At 50.2% G+C, this 18,943-nt stretch overlaps 1 protein-coding gene across 1 annotated transcript in view; it reads left to right on the plus strand.

Annotated features, from left to right (window-relative positions):
• The first annotated feature begins 1,728 nt into the window (after positions 1-1,728).
• LOC135209262 (protein Spindly-like) overlaps positions 1,729-18,943 on the plus strand; it is a 99,868-nt gene continuing 82,653 nt past the window's right edge. Inside the window, exon 1 of the mRNA XM_064241967.1 lies at positions 1,729-1,844. The gene's annotated coding sequence lies outside the window, so the exon portion shown is untranslated. The remainder of the gene's footprint in view (positions 1,845-18,943) is intronic.

Here is an 18,943-nt window from a genome sequence, read left to right on the forward strand (position 1 = left end):
CCTATATCTATTAAAATCTTTATGTTTATTCTTGCGTCTTCTATATTACTTACTAGAACTAATCCATCGCCGGCGAAGAAAAGTGTCCCTATCTTTACTAGTTCATTTTCAAATCCTGTCCCTTCCTCCTCCATTTTCTTAATTATTAAATATGTCATTAGTTTGAAAAGTGAAGTAGAACCTGTGCAACCTTGCCTAATCCCACTGTAATTCCCATTTCCTGTTCGACTCCCTCCCCTAGGTCTATTATTGTACTATCCCCTTCATATATGTTAACTACTGCCTCTATGATTTTTGGATGTATTTTGAACTGTTTCATGACTTCGATCATGACTTCTCGTTTTACTGAGTCAAATGCTTTACTGTAATCGATAGCTATTACTATTAATGGTTTTCTATTCCTGTAGCTCTCTTCTACACCATATTGTAGTGTAAGAATGTTATCTTCTATCCTACTCCCTCCTGTAAATCCTGCTTGGCATTCGTGATCTTGTTCATTCAGTCTGAGGTGTGCTTCTATTTCGTCTCTTATCAGCATCATGAATACTTTGTATGATATATTGAATAAAGCTATAGGCCTTAAATTCTTAGCCCTTGGTTTCCTTTTCTTTTCTATCATTTTTGTTCTAGATTTCTTCCAAGATTCAGGCTTTTCTTTGATTAGTTCTTTGTTGTAACACCTAACTAGTACTTCTAGTATACAGGTTTTGCTCTTCATTAATGCTTTGTAAAGCTCTGGTTTGATTCCATCTGGGCCTGCAGCTTTTTTAGCTTTGAGCTTACTTAGACAAGCTATGACTTTTTCCTTGGTTATCAGAGGCTCCTGCATTGGGATTATCTTCCTTTTGCATTCCATCACTAGGTCCATGTGTTCTCTTAGTACTTCTGGGAATCTATAGTCTCCAATTCTTATGATATCATCTTCTTCTGCCAATTAATTTTCATATTCCATCCTTTTCTCTTCGTTCCAGATTTCCTTTATTTTATTTTCGTGTTTGCTGTAAATGGTTCTCCAATAATTCACTAATTCATCCTTTGTTTCAGCCTCATTTAGCTTGCTTCCCTGTTCATCATATAAGTGTATAGTTTCTTTTTTGGCTCTTTGCTTATTTCTTAACTTACCAATATTTTCCCAGAGCTCTTTGTTTTTGTTTCTTCTTATTTCTTCTGTTATTTTCTTTTCATATATTGTTATCTTTTCTCCTATTAATATCTGCACTTCTTTTTACTTTTGTATATACAGTATTTCTTCTCTAGACTTTCCTTTACGGCATTATCTCTCTCATTCCTTTTCTTCCTATTCAGCTCCTTCCTTTCCTTGATACCTTTTCTTATTTCTTCACTGAACCAGGGTTGCTCTTCTACTTTCTCCTCTACTAGCAACTTTCTCCTATATGTTCTCATTAGCTTGTCTTCTGCTGCTTCTTTTATTGATAAGTCCATATCTGTGATTCTGTCAATGTCTTTATCTATTAGGATCCATTCTGCAATTATTTTTTCTTTCTAGAGAGACGCCATCTTGACGTTCTTTTTAATGTATAAGCTCTCACTTTTCTGTTAAATAATTTTCCATGTTGTCATAAATATATCGCATAAATTATTTTTATTGTATTTAAAATAGCTATTAAACTTTGGTTGGATTGAAATAACTTATTTTTAGTAAAATATTATCTACTTTTTCTTGATGGAATAAAGAGATAATACTCTTTTATGGCGTGAATCAAGGACTTTGTTTATCTCGGTAGTGAACGCCCGCCAGGGAAGTCCTTCCCGTTAAATTTGAAAACTATCGAGTAAAATCACCCCTCTATTTCACTCTCCTGTGGCTGTTGGCACTTAAGAAGGTGAGATCAATAAATTTATTTGAATCTAAACAAGCTGCGATGACTTAAAACCACTTAAATCTAACCCATAAGCATAATATTCAGCATAGGCCTACCGTAGACCTACGAAGTGACTTCCATTTTATAGGACTGAGAGCTTTCGTGTTCACAAAGTCGTAATATTTCCTAAGCGTAGGCCATGTCTGATTAGGCATACTGAAGGCGAAGGCATCCGTAGAATTAGCGAATGCTAGATTCCTTAATTGACGTATCTAGCCTAGCTAGCTACTACTAGCCTAGTAGCTAGCTACTCCTATACCTAGGTAGGCCTACTGAAGGAAAAGGATTGCCGGGGCGTTCCAGGTCACGCCGTCGTAAAAGCCTACTTTATATTAGGTATTTAGGTATACTGTCTTTTCTTTATGTTTTCGTTTTATTTTTGTCATGTTTATGGCATAAAAGGACCAATTTTGCAAAATACGGGGTAAAGGCGGCCGCCCAAAATTGACTATAGTGCAGTTGGCCGAGAACGAACAAATCTGTCCTTGGTAGCTATTTGATTTTTTAAAGATAAGGCAGCATGTCCGACAAAAAGTGCAACAAAAAAGCGAAGAGAAAATGTACTTTGTTCCGATACGTAATACAAACCATCGGTCCTTTAACAATAGGAAGTAGCTAGCGGCAGCTGGAACGGTCGTAAGCTTCGAACAAGGGGAGAACGGTAGTTAACTGCTTGTCCGATCGTCGCGCGCCGCGCGGCTGGGAGGTAAACAAACCACTTTTGCTTTCGGCCGTGTGAGGATAGGACGTGCTCGTCATCGCTCTGCCCGCTTTGTCGTTTGCTTTGAGTATCAGCCCTCTTTTTCCTAGTGTGTTTGAGAGTGTATGCTTGTAAGTACATTTACATTTCTTTTTTCATTGTAATAATGAGTGATCAAGAAATGGAGATTTCGCCGCGCCCCCCAGTCGCCCGTAGAGTGTCCCCCGGGCTGGAGGGGCGTAAATGCGGCGGATTCAGATCATTTGTGGATGTGGATCCACACGAGGTTTGTACTCGGTGTCGGGGGCGAGAATGCTCCCGCACCGAGCCATGTGTAACATGTATGAATTGGTCCGAGGCGCAGTGGGTGCTGTACGAGGGCAGGAAGAGACTTAGGCCGCCAAAGAAGTCATCGGAAAGTCCAGTGACTCCTTTGGTAACGGACACTTCGTCTTCTTTCCTGCCCCCCGGCCAGCCCCCACGTTTCGCGCCTTCCCCTGCGGGGGGGGTAGCGGAGTCCTTCTCCTCTCTCGATCCGTCGAGTGTGGAGGAGGGCGCCCGCTACCCGGACGTCCAGTTGTATTCGGGGTCTTCCGTCCGCTCTGGGTGGGGTTCTTCTCCCCCCAGGCGCGAGGAAACCCCTCTGACTAACCCGACTGTTGCTTCCGCAGGTGTGCCATCAGCGAAGGACGACCTGGGACAGGTGTGGGAGTCGCTGGGACTGCAGGGAGTGCCTAGTATACAGGGGTTGATTCAGCGGTTGGCGGGGTCGGCAGTGGTCACTCATGGTACGGTAACCACCACCACTACCACCATATCTACACCAGCGTATGATATGCCACCGCACTTGGTGTATACACCACATGTAATGACGGTGACACCCACGGCTGCAATACACAAACCTATTACTGCCGTACCAAAGAGGACGGTGCCACCGCCACCTGGGTTCTTTGTGTTGCCGACCCCGGACTTCCGCTGCCCCAAGAGTACCCCCCTGGACCTGCCGCCAGTGCCGAGAATGACGGTAGCTGCCGACAGGACGCCTGGCTCTCCTGCGGTGCCTGCCGTGCCTGCCATACCTGTTGCTGTCCCGGCTGCTCCTTCCCTTTCAGATAATGTGCATGCTGTTCCTGCTGTTCCTGGACCTGTTCCTGTTGTTCCTGCTGTTGGTGGTGCTGTCACAGTCTCAGGTCTTTCCGGACAGGTGCAGTCGGGCCCTGTTGCTTCGGCATCTGCCCCGGCTCCCTCCTGGATGGAAGACCTGACGTCTGTTCTGCGGAGCCTGGCGAAGAAGAAGAGGAAGAAGAGGAAGGTGTCGTCGTCTTCTTCGTCGTCTGCTGCCTCCTCTTCCCCTTCGACTTCTAAGGCTAAACAGCCGAAGAAGAAGAAGGCTGCCTCCTCCCCCCCTAAGAAGACTCCTTCGGGATCTTCTAAGGGCCCGTCTCGCTCAGGCGAGTCGGGGAGCTCTTCTGCTGGTCCTCCTGTTCCTTCGGGAACGGGACCCGTCTCTTCCTCTGCAAAGAAGACGACGACGGGGACCAGAGGTGTACCAGCCTCGGCTGGTACGTCCTCACCTGGTGTTAGCGGTCCTGCCGCTAAACCAGGTTCCGTCTCGGCCGCTTCTCGTTCGCGAGAAGTACCGAGTGGACGCTCTTCCACGGGAGACCGTCCAGCCAAAGTCTTGACGTCCGAGCTCGCTCGCCGTCAAGACAGCGGCGCGGAGCAGAAGACTGGTGAGAGTCGTGCACACGACTCTCGCCAGGCCAGTGGACGCTCTCGCAGCGACCAACTGGCTGCTCGGGTTGACGTGACGGTCGCTGACCAGCCACGGGTTGAGGCGAGGAAGGGGTCCCCACGGCTGGTACCAGCGGCTCGACGCGCCGAGAGGACGCTGGCCGGTCTCGCCGCGACAGAGAGCCTATCAGGTCACCTGACCGCCGCTCCCATAGGGACCAGGCGGAGACGGTGACCAGCAACAGCTCGCCTGACGCTAGAGATCAGCCTCGACGTTCTCAGCCGAGCCTCTCGCCCCAGGCGAGCGGCAAGGCTAGGCCTGCTGCTCGATCGCCACCGCGGGTTGACGATCAGCAGCAGCCCTCCACGCACGCTGGTCCTGCCAGCGAGCGAGGGGGGAGCGTCAGGTCTGCCTCTCCCGTACCTTCAACCTCCTCGGGCTATACCGGGAGGAGCGAGGTACCGAGGAGTGATCACGAGAGGTGCGCCGCTCGCGATCCCGCTATGACGCCGTATGGCTCAGGCACGGTTTTAGGACCGACCAGAACATACGCGCAAGTAGTTGGAGGTGACCGTCACGGGGTCTGCCGCTGTCCTTCTGAAGGAAGAGTATCACGGGACCTGTTCTTGCTGGAGGGACTGGACGGTCCTACTCCACAAGACGCAGTAACTCCCGAGATACAGAGGAACTTTGCAGAGTCATTAAGCTGATTCGTCAGCATAATGACCTTGCGGAAGGATCGCTGCTACCACCGGCAGAGCCCACGTCCCGGCTCGAATCATTTTGGGGTCCCAAGAGGGAACCCAAAATGATGGTGGGGTTACGCGATCAGAGCTTGCAGACTCAGTCCTGGATCAAGTTGAGAATCTCGTCTCAGGACGGGAGGATTCGCTGAAATCCGGACGGTCTTCTAAGCTGCTTCCTCCCCCTCTACAGCGTCAGAGGCGATTCTACGTGCCTTCGGAAGACCCGATACTGCCTAAACAGGTTAACCCGGAGTTAGCGAGGCTGACTCCAGGTGTGTCCCTGCAGCAGCTCCTGTCGGAGAACCTCTGGTTCTCGCAGCAGGAGGCACTTGCCCTGGAATCTACCGCTATGGCAGCGTTCCAGGCAGTCTCTTGGTTGGATTTGTGGTCCCTCACAATATCCAAAGTAGCGGCCGGCTCCGGGAGTTCTGCTCTCGAAGACGACGCTTCTTTCAGGAGACTGTGCCAGTCTGGAGGAAGAGCGATCTCTTACCTCGCCCATCAGACTGCTAACCTGTGGGCCAACTTGGTTCTTCGACGTAGGGACGCAGTCCTTACCCGAGTGACCAAGAGGGCCGGGCGTGAGGCGGCACTCGGGCTTCGCAATGGACCCATTAGGAGTTCCCCAGCTCTCTTTCCCGGAGAGATGGTGGACGCTGCGGTGGAAAGGCGGCGCACTGATGACAGTGACCGCTTAGTTCACCAGGCAGTCTCGAAGGTTACTGGGCAATCTCGAGCGACTGCGGCCAAGCCAAAGAGCTTGGCTAGCGCTTCCACGGCGGCGAAGACGGTTGCACCGTCCAAGCCCCGTGTGAAGACTCCTGCTGTTTCGACGTCTGCTAGAGGAGGCCGTAATCAGCCCTCCTCCCAACCCTCCTTTCCCCGAGGAGGTGGTGGGAAGAAGTCGAAACGAGGAGGGAAACGCTAGGGACGGCGTTCCCCCTCACCTGCTGCCGGAAGTGGGGGGGTGCTGGCGAGCCATTGGGCGACTTGGCAGCGCTACGGCGCCAGAGAACTGGATAGTAGACGTCCTTCGGGAGGGATATCTACTACCCTTCGAGTCTCGGCCCCCCCTCATCTCCAAACCGGTCCATCTACAGACCTATGTCCGGGGATCAGCAAAGGACAACGCTCTTCGACAGGAGATCAAGACCATGCTGGCGAAACGAGCTGTAGAAATCGTGGAGGACCAGTCACCGGGCTTTTACAGCCGCCTCTTCCTAGTGGAGAAGGCATCGGGGGGCTGGCGTCCGGTGATAGACCTCTCTCACGATGGAGTCGGCACGCTCGGTGCTCGACTCGATCAGGGGGAACGATTTCATGCTTTCAGTGGACTTGAAGGACGCGTATTTTCAAATACCCATCCATCAGTCCTCCAGAAAGTACCTCCGCTTCATCTTCGACGGGACGGTGTACCAATTCAGGGCACTTTGTTTCGGTCTCTCAACCGCCCCACAGGTGTTCACGCGAGTGTTCACTCTGGTGTCAGCTTGGGCCCATTCGCACGGGATACGTCTTCTGAGGTATCTCGACGATTGGCTAGTCCCTGGCGAGCTCCCGCTCGCAGTTGCTACAGGACAGAGATCGACTCCTCAAGTTTTGTCGCGATCTGGGGATCGTGATAAACTACGAGAAGTCCGATCTCGAACCCAAGCAGAAGATGAAGTACCTGGGTATGCTGATAGACACGGTAGCTGGGCAGGTCTTTCCCGCAGACTTGCGTATCAGCAAATTCAGGGAGGCAGCCAGGCGGTTCCTGTCTCGGCAGGAACAGGCAGCACAGCAATGGCAAGTCGTGATCGGCCATCTGTCGTCACTCGAGAAGTTAGTCCCTCACGGGCGTCTTCACCTGCGGTCTCTCCAGTGGAGGCTAAGGGAGAGTTGGTCTCAGGCCAAGGATCCTCCTTACTTTCCCGTGGCTCTCACGGACAAGGTGAGGCAGGACCTAGCCTGGTGGCTCGACGACAAGAACTTCTTAAGAGGAGTGCCCATACGCACTCCCCCCCCGGAGATGCTTCTGTTCTCAGACGCATCGACCGAGGGATGGAGCGCACACCTGGAGGAGTTGCTGACTGCAGGTGTGTGGGACCATCACGAAAAGCACCTTCACATCAATGTCCTGGAACTCAAGGCGGCGTTCAACGCTCTCCGAGAGTTTCAGGACCGCTTGGTGGGACACTCAGTGGTGTTGATGTGCGACAACACCACAGTAGTGGCATATGTCAACAAGCAGGGGGGGCTAGTGTCTCTTCCGCTCCATCAGTTGACAGTGCAGGTGCACGAGTGGGCCACGGCTCACTCGATAGAGCTGTCAGCACGCTACATTCCAGGCAAGAGGAATGTAGTAGCGGACAAGCTCAGCCGTCGGGATCAGGTGATAGGGACCGAATGGTCTCTACACCAAGACGTGGCGGAAAGGCTCTTCAACCTGTGGGGGCGACCGGTCGTAGACCTGTTCGCCACCCGGCACAACAGAAAACTTCAGGTTTTCTTTTCAGCCGTGCCGGACCCATGGGCAGCTGCAGAGGACGCTCTCCAACACCCCTGGGACAACCTCTTCGCCTACGCCTTTCCTCCCTTCTGTCTGATTCTGTCTGAGGACGCTCACCGGTCTCACCGCGAAAGTGAGCTCTGCAGGTCACCTGACCGCCGCTCCCACAGGGACCGGGCGGATACGGTAACCAGCAGCAGCTCGTCTGACGCACGGGACCGGGGTCGACGTACGCTGGTCCTGCCAGCGAGCCGGGGGGGGGGAGCGTCAGGTCTGTCTCTCCACTACCTTCAACTTCCTCGGGGCACACCGGGAAGAGTGAGGTAGCTAGGAGGGATCGTGAGAGGTTCGCCGCTCACGATCCCGTCACGACGCCGCACGTGCCACGTATGGTCTTAGGACCAGCCAGGACGTACGCGCAAGTGATTGGAGGCGACCGTCAGGGGGGGGAGGGGGTAGCGTCAGTTCTGTCTCTCCAATACCTTCAACTTCCTCGGCATACGCCGGGAAGAGCGAGGTATATAGGAGTGATCGTGAGAGATGCGCCGCTCACGATCCCGTCACGACGCCGCACGTGCCAGGTATGGTCTTAGGACCAGCCAGGACGTACGCGCAAGGGATTGGAGGCAACCGTCAGGGATCTGTTGCTGGTCCTTCTTCTGAAGGAGGAGGGTCTTGGGAGCTGCTCTTGTTGGAGGGACTGGACGGTCCTACTCCTCAAGACGCTGTAACTTCCGAGATTCAGAGTAACTTTGCCCAGGTTATTGCACTGATTCGCCGCTCCCACCAGCAGAGCCATGTCTCTGCTCGAGTCGTTTTGGGGCCCGAGAGGGAACCCAAACCGACGGTGGGTTTGCCGCGATCGGAGCTTGTCGATTCTGTCTTGAACCAGAGTCTCTCGTCTCCGGACAAGAAGGCTCTCTCAGTTCTGGCCGGTCGATCAAGCTACTTCCACCTCCTCTACTGCGACAGCGGCGTTTCTACGTGTCTTCGGACACCGTATTTAAATACTCCTTCGGTCCTCCTGAGAGGTTTCGACCTCGACGAGGACTGGAATGAGTCGGAGGATGGTATCGGCTCTCTCCTGTCAGGTGTCGATCAGCCCCACCCAGACGACGTTCACAGTGGCGGCAGACCCTTACCTACAGTGAGAGTTTGTAACCCTCCTCGGGAAAACGTTTTCTCCTGACGATACGTTTTCCCAGACTCTGAGAGGCCATCGCCGCAAGGCGATGGCTGCTCCTAATCTTCTCCAACTGCTAGTTCCACTGGGAAGGCGAGCGAGTATCCAATTCCTCCCCCATTCCCTCTCTCCTTATGGCTACGAGGGAAAGGGGAGGGATCCTACAGAGATTTCTCTGTAGGATCCCACGTTGGGGACTGCGCTACCGGGGGGACCTTCGGGTCCTACCTGACGTAAGCCCCGGTCGTTGAGGAGGGATCCTGCCCCATTCTTGATTTCTACGGGAATCGAGAGGACCACCAGCCGATGTCGTTTGATGAATTCGGTGGGGGTTTCGCAGACTGCTTAGAATTCTATGGAATTTCTAGCGCATTCAGAGTGTTCGAGTTTCTTACGATCTCCAAACACTTAGGCGAGACCACGGTCCAAAGTGAGCGAGACGAGAATCCCCGATATGTTACACGATAATCGGGAACCTCGCCTATGCTCGAATTCCTGGAATTTCTAGCATTAGGAAGAAGACTGCTGCTGAAAGAAGACTATCTCACAGTAGGCGACCAACCTGGAATAGAGAAGAACGGACGGGAATATCCAGTTTGGCTTGAACTATCGTCTTAGTATTCTGTTCACCATTGAAGCTTTCCTTCGAGGAAGACTTCTTCACTCTCTTTAATAGAGATCGAAGGTGGTCGATCTCCAATCCTTATTTTGTTTTCTTGAAGGAAAGAATTTAGGATGGAGATCGTTGTTCAGAATCCTACAAATATACTACGTATATTAACCTCGCGACATGATTCTGCTAAGCAGTTGAATGGTCCAAGGGGTAGGCGCATATCCTGGTTATTCTACGGATTGCGACTTAGACGAGAAGTATTCTAATTGAACTGCAACTCGGGGTTGCCTGCAACCTCCCAGGAGTTTCCAGTTTCAATTTTATATACTTATGGTGTTGTCACAACAACACCATTTAAGCTTTTATATTTACCGAAATTCGTTTCGCATAAATATAATTGCTCGAGCATATCTTTTTTATGCTCGGTGGTTCTAGCGAACGCATTCCTTCGTGGAAAGGATACTTGGCAAACTCAGTGACGGAGTCAGCGACAGCTACTGCGTATTGAATTGCCCGAGGCATTTCAGTACCAGCTGCCGCTTCGAGATGCACGGTTGGTTATGTCTTTCTCACCTGCTTTGATTGAATACCAACCGTATCTCTGCCCAACAATCACGGACTTAAGTCTCTTATTAACGGGGATTCTCGCATACATGAATGACCATCTACTGCTGTGACGCTAGTATTCATCGTCTTCGGTATTGCGAGAATTTTAAACAGAGATATCTATTCGACTCTCATCTTTCTGTTTACCGCACGGTAACAGAATTCTGTAATAGTCTCTTGCTGCATCGTATCTCGATAATGCGAATGATTTTTGCGGAATTTGAGTTTGTCCTCAAAATATCTTGTATTCGGAGGTGTGCAATTGTTCATTGTTCACCCCGGACTAGCAGATGTATTGAAAGACATCGCCTACTCCCACACCTGCCAGCTCTACTTCCAAACGTTCAGACAATGAGAAGCAGTTCTTCAGGCGGTTCTCCCCTGTGTTTCATTACTGAAGAACGCCCGCTTTCACTGCACACCGGACAGCAATGAAATGGCGGTTAGCGTTTTCAGTCATTTGTAAGCACAGGTTTAGAATCTTGAGATTCCTTCTCTCGATTCAGCTGGAAGATGTAGGTTGCATTCATTGCCTACCTTCGTCTTCAACGTCACATAGTGTTGTTTCTCCTTAAGCTGAGATTCAACGTCTATGAGATTTTCTTGCCATCAGGGACCTCGGTCTTTTGAAGGCAATTGACTTTCGCCTTTTGAGCTTATGCATTAAGAGAATCATCGCCGCGCCGTCCGGCATCGGTGACTAACAAATATATTATTTGTTTGGTCTCTCAGCATAACTCTTTTAAAGGGCGAAGGCAAGGTCACGTGACTTACCCGGATGCTTGGACAACTTGCCTCTACTGATTCCGAACCAGTCAGTCGGCAGCTGTCAGAGCGCCCGAGTCAGTTACGAACTATGCTGTGGACTTAGTTCGGTTGTTCCAGAGCAATCATTACTTCGTCTTAATAGCTTGTCAGTATGAGTACTGTACATAACCAAAGTCGAGAAGAGGGATAGGTCATCGACTATTCCCTTCTTTTCGTCTTAGGTAACTGCATGACTTCTCTTGAGAAGTCAAGCACAAAGGGATGGGGATTTGTGACGCTCGATTTCGTACCGATCTTCGTAGCGAAGACTCAGAACCCTTCGGTAACTGACGATTGGTTCGAGTCCTTCACAATACCCTCCCTAATGGACTTCACCGCCTCCGATACGAAGGCTATGCTGCTTTGTCCTGTGAAGGCGCGACGGAGCTGTCTGAAGAAACTCGACACCCAGGATGAGTGTGGACGCTTCGTCATCATTCTCTCGCGTTCCGCAAGAACTTCTCCGTGGCGCAGGTAGTGAAGGCAGGGGCCTGGTCCAACCGGGCCGCATGCACCTCCTTCTACCTTCGGGATATTGCCCACAGTTCCTTGGATCTTTTTCCTTGGGAACCGTGGTGGTTGCTCAACACGTTGTGTAGTTAACCCAGACCCTCGCAGGCTGAACAGCATCGAGTCCTGGTGTGACCGTAAGAATGGATGAGGAATGAGAGTGTGACTGGCTCCTCTTCCCATCTTTTTCTTCCCTCTACCTCTGTAGAGGGACACGGTCGTCACCCTGCTGGGTAAGGACAAGATGCAGGTGAGCTACTCAATAGAGCACCATCCTATCCTTTCAGTAGGGATAGGAGTAAATATCCACCACTTCCTCCAACAAGGGGGAGGAAGTGGATGCCAACTTGAGACAACCCATCATTTTATGATTATCTCTTGCAAACAGGAACAAGTTCTTGCTTGCTGGTACGAAGAGATACGCTTGCCTCTCTCTTAGTACTTGGCCCAGAGGTCTGACCATTGATCCTGCGGTGCACACCCCGATCAATCGGACAGAGGTTTGGATCCCTCCCTTGCTCTTACGACCAGGGAGGCACTCCAGGGTTGGACGAACACCAGTCTGTTCACCAAAAAGACTCAGATTCCTCCCACCAAGAAGTGAGTCTTCCTATTGTTAAAGGACCGAGGGTTTGTATTACGTATCGGAACAAATGACAATTTGTCGAAAATTGTATTTTTCCTAACTATACAAACCTGAGGTCCTTTACATATAGTCCCACCTCATGCCACCTCTCACTCTGCAACTTTTTGCATGGGCCTAAAGCAAAAGTGATTCTTCACCTCTTGGGCGCGCGGGCGCGCGCACGATCGGACAAGCAGTTAACTACCGTTCTCCCCTTGTTCGAAGCTTACGACCGTCCCAGCTGCCGCTAGTTACCTTCCTATTGTTAAAGGACCTCAGGTTTGTATAGTTAGGAAAAATGCAATTTTCGACAAATTTTGTCATATTTTCTGACGTCCGACAGAATTTCAAAACTCGCGGCACACGCAGTGGGGCGGTCCAGTGTATACCCATTCCGCCGTGGGAGGCGGATATCAGGAACCATTCCCATGTTTTCTATCATATTTTTCTGTCGCTTGGAATGTAAACAACGTTTGCAGTTCTCCTGACTTGATTTGGATTTCATCGCCATCGATCTTCTGGGCTATCTTTTGCAGGGAAGTACTGGATCTTTGGTTCGGCATACGCCATATTAATTTGTTTTTGATAACTTGGCTTCGAAAATTTCGAAGAATTGTTTACGTGTAACTACCGAACTTTTCGGTAGACAATCACATAGTTTGCAAGAAGGAAAATTTTAATATTTATTCATAATAACGTGTAGTAAAATGTTAGAATTGATTGAGCTAAACTTCCTTCTTGAGGAATGTAAGGACGAATAGTTACGCTTCCTTTAGAAGTTTATATAGCTCTCGTACTAACGAGCAGTTAGAGCATTAACATTACTAGTAGTGTGGTATCCTCATCTCCTTCTTACTTCACAGAATCTTCAAATTCATATTGCAATTGAAGACAAAGGAAGGTAGCTCTAAATACGAGCTATTGAAAGGTAAGAAGTGATTTTACTGTTAGTGCAGTGGAGGGTGCCGTTCTGTTCGGCTCTGTTTCGCTCCCAGGCCTAGACCTCTTCCAAGCTCACATACCCAGAGGAGAAGGAAAGTCGAAGCCTTACGGAGGTTATGGAGAATCCCCAACCGATCAGCGTCCCCTCGGCAGGATCTGTAGATCGTCCCAGACTGCCAAGTTCGCCATTGGAAAGGCGTCATAATTAGTAGAGGGTGCGTTCAGATCGGCTCTGTCTCGCTCTCAGGCTAGACCTCTTCCAAACTCACAAGCCCAGAGGAGAAGGAAAGTCGAAAGCCTTACGGAGGTTATGGAGAATCCCCACCGATCGGGCGTTGCCCTCGGCGGGATCTGTAATAGTCGTCCAGACTGCCAGGGCATAGCCATTGCAAAAGGCAGCCTTTAAAAAGTGCGTGTTCTTCGTTTCTTCATCTTACATCCGAAAAGACGAAGAATGTACATGTTAGAAGTTCGGACGATCTGGCTCGTTCTCTGAATAAGAGAACACTGACTCACTGAGCGAGAGGCTGAGAGCCAGCCAGCAAGCTAGCGCGAGCCACGTTCCAACAGCCAGCAGCGAGCCGCGTTCCAACAGACTAGCGCGAGCCGCGTTCCATCAGACTAGCGCGAGCCTCGTTCATACAGATAAACGCGAGCCGCGTTCCAGCAACTGAGTGAGAGCCGCGTTCCAGAACTTTTCCAGCCAGCCGCGAAGCTCCAGGCAGGCGCAAGGCGCCACTCCAACCAGGAGCTAGACGCCAGCCAGGCGCAAGGCGCCAGGCAGACACAAAGCGCCAGCCAGGCGCGAGGCGCCAGCCAGGCGCGAGCAGCCAGCCAGGCGCAAGCCAGGCTCTAGGCGCGAATCTCCAGCTAAGACGCGAAGCGTCATCCAGATGCGAGGCGCCAGTCAAGCGAAAGGTACCAGACAAGCGCTAGGCGCCAACCAAGAGCGAAGCACCAGCCAGGCGCGAGGTTCCTGCCAGGCTTCAGGCTTCAGTCGGGTCGAGATCCATTTCAAGAAAGCCCTGGTCTTTCTTTGAAACCTGGAGATCTCCTAAGCACTTCATTAGTGACTTGATTCCTTCAAACAGCTGAGAATTAAAAGCGCAGGAAGTGCGCGCTTTGCAAATTCTTGTTCTTTACATAACAAATATGTCATATAAGATCATATTAGCTGTGTTGTACGGTAGAGGGCAACTCTGTGTTGACTTCTCATTACACAAAGGATGTCAAGTTAACCTACGAGAGATCCTTTCTCTTTTGGTTTATACGTTTCTACGGATACGTTACTGGGATAAGGAGCCGACACTGATCCTTAACTTTGAGTTAAAGTTTTTTTAACTTCGTGAAATTATTGGGGTTTTTGAAAGGAGTGTGGGGATAACTCTTCCAATTTGACGCGAACCCTCGTGTTAGGAATCAGGTGATCGGGATCGGTGTGCGCTCCTTCATAAGGTGTATGTCATATAAGTGGATCAGCACCCATTGACAAAGTCCTTTCAGGCTCTGCCGAGTAAGTGGATAAGACCCCTTCGGCAGACCCACAAGAACTCTTGGCCATTAGATCACATATCTCGCTAAAGTTTCTTGAGGTGATGCAGACTACTGGGCAAACACACGAAGTCTACCACCTATCAGGTAGGAAACCAAGGTTTATTTATACCTACAACATATGTTTGTTTACCTGTCTATTCCATATAGTAGCTGTCTCTTACCCTCCACCGAAGGGTGCCAATCAGCTATGTATATATCTGACAGGTAAGTTGATTGTATGAAAATGATATTGTTATGATACAATAAAGTTTCATACATACTTACCTGGCAGATATATACGATTAGGGCCCACCCAGCCTCCCCGCAAGGAGACAGGTGGAAGAGAAAAAAATATGATAGAAAACAGGAATGGTTCCTAATCCTGCCACCCAGGGCAGGACGGTAGATCACCTGACCTACCTGTAGCGTGTGCCGCGAAATTTGAATTTCTGTCGGGGACGACGGAGTCTTAGCTATGTATATATCTGCCAGGTAAGATAGTATGAAACTTTATTGTATCATAACAATATCATTTTTCCTAACTATACAAACCTGAGGTCCTTTACATATAGTCCCACCTCATGCCACCTCTCACTCTGCAACTTTTTGCATGGGCCTAAAGCAAAAGTGATTCTTCACCTCTTGGGCGCGCGGGCGCGCGCACGATCGGACAAGCAGTTAACTACCGTTCTCCCCTTGTTCGAAGCTTACGACCGTCCCAGCTGCCGCTAGTTACCTTCCTATTGTTAAAGGACCTCAGGTTTGTATAGTTAGGAAAAATGCAATTTTCGACAAATTGTCATATTTTCTGACGTCCGACAGAATTTCAAAACTCGCGGCACACGCAGTGGGCGGCCAGGTGGTAGTACCCATTCCCGCCGCTGGGAGGCGGATATCAGGAACCATTCCCATTTTCTATTCATATTTTTTCTGTTGCCGGTGCTGGAAACAACTGTTTGCAGTACCTCCGTCTAGGATTTTTGGATTATCTCGCTTTAAATTATCTGGATTGACTTTTGGTATCGACTCTGGATTGTTGGATTGGCATGCGTAATAGTGGATTGGTTTTTTATTTGTTCCGATACGTAATACAAACCATCGGTCCTTTAACAATAGGAAGTAGCTAGCGGCAGCTGGAACGGTCGTAAGCTTCAAACAAGGGGAGAACGGTAGTTAACTGCTTGTCCGACAGTCGCGCTGCGGTAAACAAATCACTTTTGCTTTCGGCCGCGGGTGTGAAGGACGTGTTCGTCATCGCTCTCTGCCCGCTTCATCGTCGTATGCTTTGTTTATATTGTGTTTTGTTCATGAAACTTACCTGTCAGATATATATATAGCTGTATTTTCCGAAGTCCGACAGAAATTAAAAAACTTACGACACACGTAGTGGGAGTCAGGTGGTTAGTACCCATTCCCGCCGCTGGGAGGCGGGTATCAGGAATCATTCCCATTTTCTATTCATAATTTTTCTGTCGCCGGTGTTGTAAACACAGTTTTCAGCACCTCCGTCTTGAATTTAGGAAACTTGGCTACTATAAGTACCCCTTTTTTATTTTTTGGTATCTTGACTTTTGGATCGGTGGCTAGGCACACGTTAATTGTGGATTTGATTTTGGCTTGATTTCTCTTTAAATAAGATGTCTGGTTCTAGTTCGGCTAGCGCCAGGTTTTGTACCAAGAGTGATTGTCGAGGTAGGCTACTGAAAGCATCAGTAGACCCTCATACTTTGTGTAAGAGTTGCAGAGAGCATGATTGTATGTATGAAAGTCGCTGCAAGGAATGTGAGTGTCTTCTGATTCTGGATGGAGAGCGTATGAGTCCACTATCTGCGTAAGCTTGAACGGATAGGTTAAGGAGGTCTTCCTTCCAGGAGCGTTTCAGGTAAACGTCAGGAAGTTCATGTTTCTCCTACTAACCCTCCTTTAATCACTACTCCTAACCCTGTAGTGTTCCCGCCTTCGGCCCTGGAACAGTGTCTGTGGAGGGTAATAATACCCTTACACTTATCTTAGAGTCGATTCGTAATTTAGAATCTAAAGTGCTCGCCTTAGAAGGCAAAAGTGAAGGTGCAAAGTGCAGTGACAGTGCTCCTTCGTTGGTGGAGGGTGCGTCAGATCGGCCCATTTCGCCTCTAGGCCTAGACCGCTGCCGGACTCCCAGGTTTCAGGGAGAGGGCATGTCGAAAGCCGCAGGAGGGTTACGGGGAACGCCCACCGATCTGACGTGCCTTCGGCAGTATCTGTTGACGTTACACAGACTGCCAAGGAGCGTGCGCGTGCACGTCTCCTGAAAGAGTGTTTCTCTTCTTCAGAGGCTTCCTCCCCGCACAAGGGGTGGAGCTCTCATTCTGTTTCACGCCCGCTGAAAAGGAGCGTTGGTGATCGTGACGCTTCACGTCCAGTTTTGGCTCTCGAGAGGCGATCATCGCCTCTGAGAGTGTGTTCGCAGCCTTCCCGCCACAGAAGAAACGTAAGGAGTCATCGGATGATGACTTTGTTGAGCGCCCCAGTCGCTCTCGAGCGCGTGCTACGGCAGTTTCTGGGAGAAGGAAGAAGGCGTACCTCGCCCTCGTCTTCTCACAGGATCAGCCCGTCACCTGACAAGGAATCCTCTCCTACTGAGAAGATCCTGCGCTCTTTGCAGCAACAACTTGCTGATGCTCTTTCTAAGAAAAGGGACGCACCACGTCCCAGGAGAAAGGATGTCCGTCTGCCTGTGAAGAGATCTAGAAGGTCTCCCTCTCCCTCTCCTCGCTCGTCTATCTCTCCACTTTCTTCGCCTGCTAGAGTTCGTGCGACTCCCCAGCGGCTCTCTGGAGGACGTGAAGAGGATTTTGCTCGCTCTGCGCATGAAGCAGTATTACCCGCTCGTAAGCTTGCGGTGCGAGAGCTCGATACTTGCGTGAACGCTTCGGTGCAAGTTCAGGATCCTGACGCTCGGTCGGAAGCCAAGCGAACGCCAGTGGCATCTAAGAGTGCACCAGCGGAAGCAGAGCGCGCGCGAGATGTTAAGCGCGCTTTAGTAAATGTCATTCGCACGCCAGTGGACGCCAAGTGTGCGCCAGCGGACGCCAGCAGCGCGCGAGTGGACGCCAATCCCGCGCTAGTTGCAGCCAGGCGTGCGCCAGTGGACGCCAGGTGTGCGCCAGCGGACGCTCGGGTGGACGAAGATGTGGATTTTCGTCGTCTCCCACCTGTTTTTGATGAGACTTTGCAAGTTACTTCGGGTCTTAGAGATACGACCGGAGTTTCTATTAAGGAGTCAGCTTTGCCTTCCACTTCACAGCAACGCGCCTCTTGGAAACTTAGACCAGATAGTCTTAGTCCAGCCTTATTTCCTCCAACTTCACCTGTGTCGGAAGCAGAGGTTAGCGACGCTTCGGTTGAAGTGGATGATGAGAAACCTTTGGCGGCAGTCTCTTCCGACTACCAGGTATTGACCCGCCTTCTTCAATCAGAGTTTGGAGATACGTTTCACCCGGAAGCTCCTCGCTCTCCTCCTTCACAACTTTCTTCTTCCAAGATCAACAAGGTCTCGGCATTTGTCAGAATGAAGAAGTCCCTTTCAACTAAGAGGGCTCTTCGTAAGGTCCATGACTGGATGGAGAAAAGGAAGTCTCAGGGAAAGACTTCTTTTGCCCTGCCACCTTCGAGACTTAGTGGGAAGGCTGGCATTTGGTATGAAACGGGAGAAGACGTAGGTATTAGACTTCCCTCGTCAGCTCAAGGAGACTTCGCTAGCATTGTGGATGCCTCGAGGAGGTCTCACCTGTCCTCTTCGAAAGTTTCCTGGTCTACTACGGAAATGGACTACCACCTTAAAGGCCTCTTTCGGACGTTAGAGGTCTTCAACTTTCTAGATTGGTGTTTGGGAGTTTCTGGATGCCAAGTCTAGGAGTTCCGACTCGATTAGTCTGGGGGAGCTGTCCAGCGTAATGTCGTGTATGGACAAGGCCGTCAGAGATGGTTCGGAGGAGCTTACAGCTCACTTTGCACAGGCTCTTGAAGAAGAGATCCCTGTTTTTGCAATTTTACAGCTAAATCTGTCTCTCCGTCACAAAAAGCAGATTTGCTCTTCGCTCCTTTTTCGGATCATCTCTTCCCCCAGGCTATGGGAGTTTCGATTCTCAAGAAATCGAAGCCCTTTCGAGGTAGTTCTTCCTCGAGACCAGCCCCTCGAGGAAGAGGCACTTCCAGAGGCAGAGCCACTGCGCTTGCCAAGAACAAGAAGTGAAGCAGAAGTCCTTCAGTCACCGGTTGGAGCCAGGCTTCAGCTTTTGCGCAAGCCTGGGAAGAGAGAGGTGCGGACAAATGGTCCTTGGACATCTTAAAGAAGGGTTACCGGATCCCGTTCCTGAAAACCACCCCGCTGTCTACGACACCCAGGGACATGTCTCCTTCTTATCGGGGAGAAAAGTAACAAGTGCTTTACGATCTGTTATATCAGATGATCGTGAAACACGCCGTAGAACAGGTCTCCGACCTGAATTCCCCGGATTTTACAACAGACTGTTCCTGGTGCCAAGCAGTCGGGGAATGGCGACCGGTACTCGATGTCAGCAACCTGAA

This window comes from Macrobrachium nipponense, chromosome 37, assembly GCF_015104395.2.
Source record: "Macrobrachium nipponense isolate FS-2020 chromosome 37, ASM1510439v2, whole genome shotgun sequence".
NCBI classification, from domain to species: domain Eukaryota; kingdom Metazoa; phylum Arthropoda; class Malacostraca; order Decapoda; family Palaemonidae; genus Macrobrachium; species Macrobrachium nipponense.